The sequence below is a fragment of the Myotis daubentonii genome, chromosome 2, assembly GCF_963259705.1.
Source record: "Myotis daubentonii chromosome 2, mMyoDau2.1, whole genome shotgun sequence".
Taxonomy (NCBI): Eukaryota; Metazoa; Chordata; class Mammalia; order Chiroptera; family Vespertilionidae; genus Myotis; species Myotis daubentonii.
In genome coordinates, this window is record NC_081841.1 from 92722765 (window position 1) to 92737040 (window position 14276).

General features: G+C 42.7%; 1 pseudogene; it reads left to right on the top strand.

Moving 5' to 3' along the window:
• The first annotated feature begins 9639 nt into the window (after window positions 1-9639).
• Window positions 9640-10872, top strand: LOC132228032 (replication factor C subunit 2-like; annotated as a pseudogene).
• Window positions 10873-14276: the final 3404 nt, after the last annotated feature.

The following is a 14276-nucleotide window of genomic DNA, read 5'->3' on the forward strand; positions in this document are numbered from 1 at the left end:
TAGAAATTAAGCATACACTGACTGAAATAAAGAATAATATACAGACACCCAACAGCAGACCAGAGGAGCGCAAGAATCAAGTCAAAGATTCGAAATGCGAAGAGGCAAAAAACACCCAACTGGAAAAGCAAAATGAAAAAAGAATCCGAAAATATGAAGACAGTGTAAGGAGCCTCTGAGACAGCTTCAAGCGTACCAACATCAGAATTATAGGGGTGCCAGAAGATGAGAGAGAGCAAGATATTGAAAACCTATTTGAAGAAATAATGACAGAAAACTTCCCCCACCTGGTGAGAGAAATAGACTTACAGGTCCAGGAAGCGCAGAGAACCCCAAACAAAAGGAATCCAAAGAGGACCACACCAAGACACATCATAATTAAAATGCCAAGAGCAAAAGACAAAGAGAGAATCTTAAAAGCAGCAAGAGAAAGAAAGTCAGTTACCTACAAGGGAGTACCCATACGACCGTCAGCTGATTTCTCAACAGGAACCATGCAGGCCAGAAGAGAGTGGCAAGAAATATTCAAAGTGATGAATACCAAGAACCTACAACCAAGATTACTTTATCCAGCAAAGCTATCATTCAGAATAGAAGGCCAGATAAAGAGCTTCACAGATAAGGAAAAGCTAAAGGAGTTCATCACCACCAAACCAGTATTATATGAAATGCTGAAAGGTATCCTTTAAGAATCAAGTGAATAAATAATCTGGTGATCATAATAGAATCAGGGACATAGAAAGGGAATGGACTGACTATTCTTGGGGGGGGGGGTGTGGGAGATGCGGGAAGAGACTGGACAAAAATCGTGCACCTATGGATCAGGACAATGGGTGGAGAGTGAGGGTGGAGGGTGGGGCGGGAACTGGGAGGAGGGGAGTTATGGGGGGAAAAAAGAAGAACAAATGTAATAATCTGAACAATAAAGACTTAATTTAAAAAAAAAAGAAGACAAAACCAAGAGAGACAGAACCTAGGCACAGAACCTACACAGAACGTTCTCTAGAGACAGAAGAATTTCACTGGAGAGAACATGGCAAAAGATCCTGGACAGAACCTGGCTGAAGAACCTAGAGACAGAACCTGGCTAGAGAACCTGGATAGAACATGGCAAGAGAACCTGACTAGAACCTGGTGACTGAACCTGGCCGGAGAACCTGGACAGAACCTGGCTGGAGAAGCTAGCGAGGGAACATGGCTACAGAACCTGGCTGGAGAACCTGGAGAACCTGGCTGGAGAACCTGGAGATCCTAACCAGAACTTCGCTGGAGATCCAGACCAGAACTTGGCTGGAGATCCTGGCTAGAGATCCTGGCTAGGCTGCTGATCAACAGAACGCTGTCTCCGTGTCATTCCTTCTTTGCCGACTCCATCCACACTTTTGGGGACCCCTGGACCTGCTGGGGTTGGACCCCGGCAAATCTATCTTCAAGTTCACCAACTTCTCTGTTATTTCCATTCTGTTCTTCAGCTCATCCAATGGTAGTTTGGTTGTTTTTTTGTTTGTTTTTTTGTTTGTTTTGGTTACTCTATTTTTCAGTTCTAGGATTTCCAATTAGCTCATTTATATATCTTCAATTTCTATGCTGAAACTTTGTATTTTTCTTTTCATTGCATAAGTGTTTATAATTGCTTGCTGCAGCATTTCTATAATGAGATGTTAAAGTCTCTGTTAGATGATTCCAACACCTGTATCATCTTGATTTTGACATCTTGGTTGTCTTCTCTACGTAAGTTAAAATATTCTTGGTTCTCCATATGCCAAGTAATTTTGGGATGAATCCTAGGCTCTTTGAATATTATAATATCAGACAGTAGGTCCCATTTCAGCCTTATTAAGAATGTTCCCCTAACCAGTTTGGCTCAGTGGACAGAGCGTCCCTGGGACTGAAGGGTCCCAGGTTTGATTCCGGACAAGGGCATGTACCTTGGTTGCGGGCACATCCCCAAGTAGGGGGTGTGTAGGAGGCAGCTGATCAATATTTCTCTCTCATAGATGTTTCTAACTATCCCTCTCCCTTCCTCTCTGTAAAAAATCAATAAAAATATATTTTTTTAAATAAAGAATGTTGACATTCTTAAAAAAAATTTAAAAAAATAATAAAAACATGTGGCAGAAGATGGCGGCATAGGGAAACACCGAAATTGCTGCCTCCTACAACAACTTCAAAACACAATAAAAGGACAGAACGGACATCATCCAGAACTTACAGGAAGGCTGGCAGAGTGGAAATTCTACAGCTAGAAGGAAAGAGAAAAGCACATGAGGGTCGGGAGCTAAGGAAGTAAAGTGCAAAGGTACGGAGGCTCGAGAGTGCGCGGAAAGGGGCTGGTACCTGAGGACGCGGCTGTCTTTTTGAATCGGGAGGGAGTCACAAGCTCCCGACTGCTCTGAACTCCGGTTCCGGGAAGTCTCTGGGGACCCAGGACTCATACGGGGAGAAACTGGACTGTCTGGCAGCAGGCAGAACTCGGACCTCGACCTCGAGGGCGGCTTTCCCTCAGAGGTGCTTGCAGCAATTAAATTATCAGGACACTGAGAGGTGCGAGGCCCCTTAGGGCAGGGCTGAGAATCCTCCATAGTTCCTTGCTCTGCCCTTTGATTCCCTGAGACCCCGCCCCACCCAGGCTGCAGCAGAGGCTTTTGCATATGAATGCCCTGGCCCTTTGCAACCTGAAAATTACCTAACAAACTGCAGCTGGGCCACAGACCCAGAACTTCCAAGAGAAGGCCCAAGGCCCCACAGCAGCTTGCATTGCTTCACAGCTGGGCCTCATCAGGGCACCTCCAAACTCCAAAAAGGAAGGGGAATCTGCAGTTCTCTTCATAGCTCCTGCTGGGTAACCTCCAAGAGCCAGTGTACCCAGTGGTCGGAGGGGAATCATCTAGATTACAACTCCTCAGATCCATAAGGGACACACCCAGGGGGCAGACTCAGGGAGCACCAAAGCCCCACTGAAGCAAGTCTTGCCCCAGAAGGGTGTCTTCAGCACAGAAGTTCTCCCACTGCAAACACAGCCGATTCTCACTGCCAATTGGCCTGGAGGTCAATTCCTCCCAGTGATCCTACAACAATCAAGGCATAACTACAACAAGACTGTGCACAAAGCCCACAAGGGAGTGCACCAAGAGTGTCCACCTCAGGTAACGGGGGAGGCTGAGCCACTGGGCCCTACAGGACACCTAGCACACAAAACCACTCTACCAACACAGGGAAGCATAAAAAATGCGGAGACAAAGAAACAGGTCACAAATGACAGAAATGGAGGAAAGCAAACGACTGGATATAGAGTTCAAAACCATGTTTATAAGGTTTTTCAAGAATTTTATGGAAACCGCCGATAAATTTAGGGAGACCCTCAAGAAATCTAGTGAGACCCTCGAGGATATGAAAAAGGACCAACTAGAAATTAAGCATACACTGACTGAAATAAAGAATAATATACAGACACCCAACAGCAGACAAGAGGATCCCAAGAATCAAGTCAAAGATTTGAAATATAAAGAAACAAAAAATACCCAACCAAAAAAGAAAAAAGTTTCCAAAAATATGAAGATAGTGTAAGGAGCCTCTGGGACAACTTCAAGCGTACCAACATCAGAATTATAGGGATACCAGAAGAAGAGAGAGGGCAAGATATTGAAAACCTATTTGAAGAAATAATGACAGAAAACTTCCCCTACCTGGTGAAAGAAATAGACTTACAAGTCCAGGAAGCGTAGAGAACCCCAAACAAAAAGAACCCAAAGAGGACCACACCAAGACACATCATAATTCAAATGCCAAGAGCAAAAGACAAAGAGAGAATCTTAAAAGCAGCAAGAGAAAGAAAGTCAGTTACCTACAAGGGAGTACCCATACGACCGTCAGCTGATTTCTCAACAGAAACCATGCAGGCCAGAAGAGAGTGGCAAGAAATATTCAAAGTGATGAATAGCAAGAACCTACAACCAAGATTACTTTATTCAGCAAAGCTATCATTCAGAATAGAAGGCCAGGTAAAGAGCTTCACAGATAAGAAAAAGCTAAAGGAGTTCATTACCACCAAACCAGCATTATATGAAATGCTGAAAGGTATTCTTTAAGAAGAGGAAGAAGAAAAAGGAACTCTTACCATTTGCCACAGCATGGATGGAACCGGAGAGCGGATAAATACCACATAATCTCACTCATTTGTGGAATACAATGAACAACATAAACTGATGAACAAGGACTGATCCAGAGACGGAGAGGCATTGATTGGACTGTCAGGCCTTGGAGGGAAGGTAGGGGAGGGTGGGGGTAAGGGGGAAAGATCAACCAAAGGACTTATATGCAAGCATATAGGCCTAACCAATGGACACGGACAACGGGGAGGGGGTGAGGGCATGAGCGGGGGGCGGAGGGGTAGGGGGTAACGTGGGGATAAGTACACATATGTAATATCTTAATCAATAAAAAATATATTTAAAAAAATAAAAGGACACACATGCTCATAAATGATGAGCTTTCTATAAAAAAAAAAAAACATGTGGCAAATTTGCAACAACATAGATGGAACTGGAAGACATTATGCTAAGTGAAATCAGAAAGACCAATATTGTATGACCTCATTTATATGTGGAATCTGAAAATAGTCAAACTCACAGAGATAGTTAAAATGGTTGTTTCCAGGGGTTAGGGAGAGGGACATGGGAAGATCATGGTCAAAGGGTACAAAGTTTTAATTATGCAAGCTGAATAAGTTCTAGGGATCTCCTATATAACATTGTGCCTATAGCTGAAAAATACTTATTGTATACTTAAATTTTTTCTAAGAGAGTAAATCTTTTTTTAAATTCTTTATTGTTGAAAGTTTTACATAGGTCTCCTTTTCCCACAGTGACTTCTCCCCACCCACTCCCAGCCCCTAGTACATGCCCCCACCCCCACTGTGTCCATTGGTTGATCTCTTACCCCCCCCCCATTCTTCCCTGCCTTCCCTCTGAGGTTTGATAGTCTGTTTGATGCTTCTATGTCTCTGGGCATACTTTTGATCATCAGTTTATGTTGTTTATTATATTCCACAAATGAGTGAGATCATGTGATATTTATCTTTATCCAACTGGCTTATTTCACTTAGCATAATGCTGTCCAGGTCCATCCATGCTGTTGCAAATGGTAAGAGTTCCTTCTTTTTTTAAAGAAGTGTAGTATTCCATTGTGTAGATGTACCACTGTTTTTTAATCCATTCAACTGCTGTTGGGCACTTAACCTGTTTCCAAATCTTAGCTATTGTAAATTGTGCTGCTATGAACATACGGGTGCATATATTCTTTCTGATTGGTGTTTCTGATTTCTTGGGATATATTCCTAGAAGTGGGATTACTGGGTCAAACAGGAGTTCCATTTTTAATTTTTTGAGGAAACTCCATACTGTTCTCCACAGTGGCTGCACTGGTCTGCACTCCCACCAGCAGTGTATGAGGGTTTCTTTTTTTCCACATCCTCACCAACACTTGTCATTTGTTGATTTGTTGATGATAGCCATTCTGACAGATGTGAGATGGTAACTCATTGTCGTTTTGATTTTCATCTCTTGGATGATTAGTGACTTCGAGCATGTTTTCATATGTCTCTTGGCCTTCTGTATGTCCACTTTCAAAAAGTGTCTGTTTAGGTAGGACCTTTGCTCATTTTTTGATTGGATTGTTTATCTTCCTTTTGTTAAGTTGTATGAGTTCCCTGTAAATTTTGGAGATTAAACCCTTATCGGAGATAACATTGGCAAATATGTTCTCCCATGCAGTGGGCTCTCTTGTTGCTTTGTTGATGGTTTCTTTCTTGTGCAGAAGCTTTTTATTTTGATGTAGTCCCATTTGTTTATTTTCTCCTTAGTTTCCATCATCCTAGGAGATGTATCAGTAAAGATATTGCTATCACATATGTCTGAGATTTTGCTGCCTATGGATTCTTCTAAGGTTTTTATGGTTTCCCCAGCTTATGTTTAAGTCTTTTATCCATTTTGAGTTTATTTTTGTGTATGGTGTAGGTTGGTGATCTAATTTCTTTTTTCTGCATATATCTGCCCAATTTTCCCAACACCATTTATTGAAGAGACTGTCTTGACTCCATTGTATGCGCTTGCCTCCTGTGTCAAATATCAATTGAGCATAATAGCTTGGGTCAATTTCTGGGTTCTCTGTTCCGTTCCATTGATCTATATGTCTGTTCTTGTGCCAGTATCAGGCAGTTTTGAGAACAGTGGCTTTGTAGTATAGCTTGATATCTGGTATTGTAATCCTTCCAGAAAGAGAGTAAATCTTATGATAAGTGTGCTTATCACACTAACAACAACAACAATAAAGATGGCAAGAAGAAACCTTGGAAGTTGGTGAACATGTCCATGGCCTTGATGGTAGGAGTGGTTTCATGGGTGTATTCTGACCCCCAAACTCATCGAGTTGTATACATTATATATGTACAGCTTTTTACATTTCAACCAGACCTCAATAAAGTTGTTTTAAAAAAACACCACACACACAAGGCATTTAAAAAAAATAGAAAAAGGACAACATTTTTATAAAGAAAATCTGAAATGAAACTTGCTTGATCTATTCTTTCATGGAGAACCCAGAGCAGTGAGTTGAGGGAGACCGTCCAGTAGGTTTCAGCAATGTTAACGTGGTATTCCCAGCAGTTTCCCAACAGATAGTATCTTTGGGATTCAGGAACAAAAAATGAGAAAGTTCAGGAATTTTCAGGAATTCCCCAAATCTTGTTATTCTTTTAAGTATTTCTAAAATTGATTATACTCTTTACTCATTATTATGGACATCTAAAATTTTGTTTAATAAATAAATATAAAGTTTATTAATATTTACAAAAACCATAGTTTGAATACAAAAATATTCAAACACTAGAAAACACCAGTAAACATTACTATGTAATATTCAAACACTGTAGCATTCAGATATCCTGGGAAGAGGTTAACTAGGTTAACAGCACTAGTGAGAATATGTTGAAATTGCCAATTTTAGGACATATTTGCTTCCAAAACTTGTGTGTTTTTTTTAATAACACCATTTATACAATTTGTATTAAGTACACTATACATAAAATATGCTTTAATATCTATCTTTTATTTACAACAATTACTCACCATGAGAGGCAGGTAGGCCAGAAACACACTTATAATGGTAATTGCTATATGCAAGGTCAACTGATTAGATCTTGACTGCTCTTGTCTGCCTGTGCCTGTCCCAATTTTCAAAACTATCACCCTTCCCTTGGACTCTGTGTGTCAGTGTTTCCTGTTCTCACGTTCCATTGGAATTGAATGGATTTCTTCAAACCAGTAATATCTCGGTGTTATTCGCAAAGCTTTAATTCTTCCAGGAGACTTATAGAGCTCTTTTCTGTTTTTCTTATTTTTCAACAAATTTTTCTTAGAATTTGAATTTTAAAAAACAGAAATTTCCTGAGCAATGCTGGGAAGGAACCCTCAGATGGAAATGCTCAATGGGCTGCAGGTCCAGTGGGGAAGAACCATCAGCAGGCTCTCTGGAAGGGAAAGCAGGGAGTTTGATGAAAGCTGGGACCAAGGCAGTAGCCAGTCCCAGGATGACAGGCCTGGGAAAACAGAGAGCAGAAGTCCATCTTCAACTTAGCCTTGGCTAGAAAATGTATTGTAAGCAGATGCCACCAGGCTTACTTAGTAGTCAGTGAAGCACCTTTAAGGGATGGAAGATCCACAAAGTGCTTGGAAAAGGCGAGTCCTGACCTAGCCATACACCTTGCTAGAGAGAGAAGGAAGTTAAAACTGAATCTATTTCTTATCTTGTTGAGACCTATCTGCCTAGATGTTCTTGTTAAGGTAGTCAAACAGCTTTCTGATATTATTGAGAAATTTAGGTTTTATCATTCCAAGGACAGTAGACTTGTAATCCTGAGACAAGTTTAGTCCTTGAAACTACTATTTTGTCTTTGCAGTTAATACCCACTACTTTTAACATCCATTGGTGTTTCTCGCCTGAAATAACTTTAGTTATGTGGGTTGTCAAATAATTTTTCAAATCCATAATTCTTCCTACAATTTTTAGTTGGCATTCTGCCATAAAGAAGAACTTTCTTTTTTCCTTGTTTATCCATTCATTAATCCATGCATTCATTTGTATGAACTCATGGATTCTTATTTTATAGTATGGCTTGTAATCCTATCTAATAATAGACAAACATGGTAATTAAACATACCTCCGACACGCTTCCCATTGCAAATTAACTGCCAACCAAGATGGCGGCCGGCAGCCAGGCAGCTGAAGCAAACAAGAGGCTTGCTTGCTCCAGTGATGGAGGAAGCCAAGGTTCCCCACCTGCCGCTGCCAGCCTCTGAGCTGCAGTCTAAAAAGCAATGTTGCAATTATAGAAGCTAAACAAACCCCAGAAACCTGCTTTCGGCCAGCCGGGCCTCAGAGCTGGAGTTGCAACAGTGTTTTAATTATAGAAGCCAAACAAATGTAGATACCTGCTTTCAGCAGCCGAGGTCTCAGAGCTGGAGCCGAGCCTCAGAGCTAAAGCCGGCTCTCAGTTCCAGTGACAGCCATAGAAGGTAAATAAATCCCAGAATTAAAAAAAGAAAGAAAAAAAGGAGAGGTTGGGAACTTCAGTTGCCCGCCAGCCTGAAAACGGTCCTCAGCCCCTCACTCAGACTGGCCAGGCACCCCAGTGGGAACCCCCACCCTGAAGGGGTTGTGACCAGCTTCAAACAGCCATCATCCCCTCATCCAGGCTGGCCAGGCACCCAAGCGGGACCCCCACACTAAAGGGGATGCAGGCAACCTGAAAACAGCCATCAGCCCCTCATCCAGGCTGGCCAGGCACCCAAACAGGACCCCCACCCTGATCCGGGACACCCTTCAGGGCAAACCAGCTGGCCCCCACCCATGCACCAGGCCTCTATCCTATATAGTAAAAGGGTAATATGCAAACTGATCCTAACAGCAGAATGACTGGGAATGACTGGTCACTATGACACACACTGACCACCAGGGGGCAGATGCTCAATGCAGGAGCTTCCCTCTGGTGGTCAGGGTGCTCTCACATGGGAGGAGCTCTGCTCAGCCACAAGCCAGGCTGATGGCTGCCAATACAGCAGTGGTGGTGGGAGCCTCTCCTGCCTCCTCAGCAGCGCTAAGGATGTCCGACTGCAGTTTAGGCCTGTCCCCGCTGGCAAGTGGACATCTCCCAAGGGCTGCCGGGCTGCCAGAGGGATGTCTGATTGCCATCTTAGGCCCAATCCCCCAGGGAGCGGGACTAAGCCAGCAGATGGTCATCCCCTGAGGGGTCCCAGACTGCGAGGGGGCACAGGCCGGGCTGAGGGACCTCCCTTCCTCTCAAGTGCACAAATTTTTGTGCAATGGGCCTCTAGTCTATATATATAAAAGCCTAAGCGACCATTTGACTGGTAGCTATGACATGCACTGACCACCAGGGGGAAGATGCTCAATGTACAGGCATGGAAACATGGAACAGACTGATGAATCTTAGAGGGAAGGGGGAAAGGGGAAGGGCAAGAAAAGATTAACCAAAGATCTTATATGCATAGTAGGGGCCCAGTGCACAGATTCGTGCACTGGTGGGGTCCCTCAGCTTGGCCTGCGGTAAGAGGCAGCAGGAGAATGGAGGTGGAGGAGAGCTACAGTGCGGTGGCCAAGTACAGGGTCCAGGACCCTGCCCCTATCCCCAGCAAGGCCCCCAGCAGTGCCAGCCACTACGAGCTGCTGTGAGAGAAGTATTGGTCTGACTAGGCCACTAGCCTATCCACTCCAGATAGCCTAATAGGGTCAAAAGATAGGCCCATGGTTTCTGTCTAGCCAACCCTGTTTTGTGCCTTTCCAAGTCTACAGAAACTGGCAGGTCTTTGCACGAGAAGGGAATGTGCCCAATATTATCATTGCTGGCCCCCCAGAAACTGGCAAAACTACAAACATCCTGTGTTTGGCACGAGCCCTTCTGGGCCCAGCTCTCAAGGATGCTGTTTTGGAACTCAATGCCTCAAATGACAGGGGCATTGATGTTGTGAGAAACAAATCAAAATGTTTGCCCAACAGAAAGTCACCCTTCCCAAAGGACAGCATAAGATCATCATCCTAGATGAAGCAGACAGCATGACTGATGGAGCCCAGCAAGCCTTGAGGAAAACCATGGAAATCTACTCCAAAACAACTCGCTTTGCTCTTGCTTATAATGCTTCAGATAAAATCATAGAGCCCATTCAGTCCAGGTGCGCTGTCCTCTGCTACACAAAGCTGACCGATGGCCAGGTCCTTATCAGGCTAATGAACGTGATTGAGAAGGAGAATGTGCAGTACACTGGTCTTGAAGCTATTATCTTCACTGCCCAGGGAGACTTGCGGCAGGTGTTGAGCAACTTGCAGTCTACTTTCTCAGGACTTGGCTTCATTAATAGTGAGGATGTGTTCAAGGTGAAGGAGATGATCCAGCACTGTGTGAATGCCAATACTGACGAAGCCTACAAGATTCTCGCTCACCTGTGGCATCTTGGCTATTCACCAGAAGACATCATTGGCAACATTTTTCTAGTGTGTAAAACCTTCCAAATGGCAGAATACTTGAAACTGGAGTTTATTAAGGAAATTAGATACACTCATATGAAGATAGCCGAAGGTGTGAACTCTCTCCTGCAGATGGAAGGGCTCCTGGCCAGGCTGTGTCAGAAGACAATGGCCCCGGTGGCCAGTTAGAGCAGAGAACTCATTGATTGGGTAACAAGAGTCCCTGAGAGACAGGACTCACAGCCTTCTGCTTTGGAAGAAAATGCTGCCCAGACTGGCAGTGGGACTCGCCTTTTAGTAACATGCCGTGGCCTTCCCAGTGCTTCTACACACATCTCGAGAAGAATCAGCTGCGATAAGGAGAGGGGCAAATCCCAGATGTACCCCTGGGCTTCTGTGGGGACCTGAAGGGACCAAGCACAGCTGCTTTGTGCCTTTAGTTTTGGACAGAGGGCATGAAAAGAGGAAGCAAACCTGCCACTACAAGGCTGAGAGGAGCATGGGGTAACTGAGGTGTGGTTCCTTCCGGATGCTTGTCAGCGTGGCTTCGCCACATGGCCATCAGGGGTCAACCAGGGACCCACCCACAGCCCCAGAGGCAATGTGGGCTGAGGAGAGAAAGGGACATGTAGGACACCCCAGGGACGATCCCTATCTGAGCAGAGGAAGGGCACTAGCAGGACCACGACTCCAGGGATTCTACTCATGGGGCAAACACAGAATTACTTCTCTGCTGGGGTTGTAAGATGCCTTGTGTGTCAACCTGTCATATTTCTGCATCTATAAGGCTACTTTAACTTATAGTAGAGCTCCAACAGTCCCAAAAATCAGAGAGAGAGAAGAATCAGTGAAAAATGAACTTGGTTACCAAGGGAACAGTCTCCTGACTGGACTAAAGATAGTCACTGAGATGACCTTCACAGTGTTCTGGTCAACAAAGGCTGGTGACAGACAGTGAGCAGAAAAGCAGCATTTCACGCAGAACTTTGGACAAGTATATAGGTGGTTTCAGGGGCAAAGAAGCACATGGACACCGTCCTTGCCTTAACCTCAGAGCAGCTGCAGGAAGCCGAGATCTGGCACAGTGGGCACCCGAGCCGCTTTCTGTTGTCCTAGCTGTGGGTTTGAGAGAATCACAGATTCCCTCAGCGAACAAAGAGCACCAAAGTTAGACTAAGCAGCACAGCTTATAGAAGCAGTTCAGCAGGAAGAGATATTTAATGTATATCTAGACAGACGTTTTTAAATCTTTTTATTTTGAAATAATTTCAGACTTATAGGAAAGTTGCAAACATAGTACAGAGAATAGTTGTATATCCCTTACCTTTCATCCAGATTCACTTTGCCCCATTTGTTTTATTATTTTCTGCTCCACTATTTGTTTGTTCCATCTGTTTGTTTGTCGTCCACCTGTCCATTCACTGCTATCTATCTATCTATCTATCTATCTATCTATCTATCTATCTATCCATACATATAAAATATCATAGATAATTCCCCCCAATCCATCTTCCAGTGAGTATTTCATAAAATCAAGGACATTTTCATATAGCTGGGGTACAATGATCAAAATCAGGAAGATAACATTGATACAGGACTATTAACTAATCACCAAGTTTTACTTAAATTCCACCAGTTATCCCCTGCTATTCTTTACAACCAAAGGAAAAATAATTTGCCCTCAGTCCCAGGTTCTGCTACAGAATCACACATTACATTTTGTTGTTATGTCCCTCTAGTCCCCTTTATTCTGGGCAGTTCCTCAATCTTTCTTTGTATTTTGACTTTGAAATTTTTGAAGCATACAGACCATTTATTTTGAAGAATGTTCCTCAATTTGGATTTAATTGATGTTGCCTCAAGATTATAGATTCAAGCTCTGTATTTTGGTCAGGAATACCATAGAAATGATGTATTCTTCTGGGTGAATCATTTTGAGAGGCACGTGATATCCATTTTTTCAGTAACTAGTGATGTGAACATTGATCACTTAGTTAGGATGGTGTCTGCCCCGTTTCTCCACATTGAAATTACTATTTTGTCTTTGTAGTTAATAAATGCCTTCTGGGGAATTACTCTGATGCTATGTATGTATCCTGTTTCTCAACACCCACTACTTTTAACATACATTGGTGTTTCTTGCCTGAAATAACTTTGGTTATGTGGGTTGTCAAATAATTTTTCAAATCCATAATTCTTCCTACAATTTTTAGTTGGCATTCTGCCATAAAGAAGAACTTTCTTTTTTCCTTGTTTATCCATTCATTCATCCATGCATTCATTTGTATGAACTCGTGGATTCTTATTTTATTGTATGGCTTGTAATTTCTATATATAAAGCCTAAGTGACCATTTGCCCGGTAGCTATGACATGCACTGACCACCAGGGGGCAGATGCTCAATGCACAGGCATGGAAACATGGAAAAGACTGATGAATCTGAGAGGGAAGGGGGGAGGCAGATGGTGGAAAGAGATTAACCAAAGATCTCATATACATACTGGAGATCTGGTGCACAGATTTGTGCACCAGTGGGGTCCCTCAGCCTGGCCTGTGGGAATTGGGCTAAATCTATGCACTAGGCCTCTGACATCACCCGAGGGGTACCGAATTGCGAGACGGTGCAAGCCAGGCCAAGGGACCCCAACGGTGCACGAATCCATGCACCAGGCCTCTAGTATATTGAATAAAAATAATTTATTTTAATTCTTTTAATTATCGAAGATCTGACCAGTGGGAACCCCTTGAGCCTAGCTGCTGTAAATTGTGACATGTCGCCATCAAAACATCCCAGCCCCCCAAGCCTAAAATCAGTGATATCTCCAAGGAGCCCTAATTCCTCTTACTGGAAAATATTTCAGAATCGAGAATCGGAGGCTGAATGCTGACTATGGTTAGAATGAGTGTGTATTCACTTAAACTAGAGGAATATAGTTAGGTTCCCTTGTGTTTGTTTGCATCCCATTGTGTTTCCCTCTTTCCCTACTGGTTTTATGTATTTATGTTTGAGCATACAAAATATAACATGGTTTTAAAAGCCCGGCCTATAAAAAAATGTATATTTTGAGAAGTATCACTCCTCCCACAGCCATTCTACCCTATCCCCCTCCCCAGTTCCTTCCACACTATTTCCAACCACCACCCATCAGTGAGCAATGTCATTTCTGATTTATCTCTATGTTTCATTTTGCATAAATAAACTGGTACATGTATAATTTTTCCTTATTTCTTACCTAAAAGATACATAGTATAGATGCCATTTTTCCTTTTTCACACTGGAAATTGCTCCATAACAGTTCAAAAGAAATGTGTCTACTTCTTTTTATAGCTGCATAGTACTCCACTGTGGTGATGTATTCAACCACTCTCTGATGTTGGAGCATACATTTTGTTTCTAACACTTATCAACACTCAAATAATTACTTTGTACATAACTATTTTCTTCTTTTTGGAGGTGTAAATTCCTTGAAGTAGAATTATTGGCACAAATTTAAAATGTACATATAATCTTTTTAGGTATTGCCAAATATCTCTCCAAAAGGATTGAACCAGCTTGTACCCCTATATCACCCCTACATCACAGCGTGAGGCTCCCTGTTTCTCATAATCTTGCCAACAGAATGTGTTGTCATACTTTTTAATTTTCACCAATTTAAGTGAAAAATTATCTCAGTACAGTTTTAATTTGCATTTCTCTAACTATGAGTGATGTTAAACATCTTTTCATATGTTTAAGATACT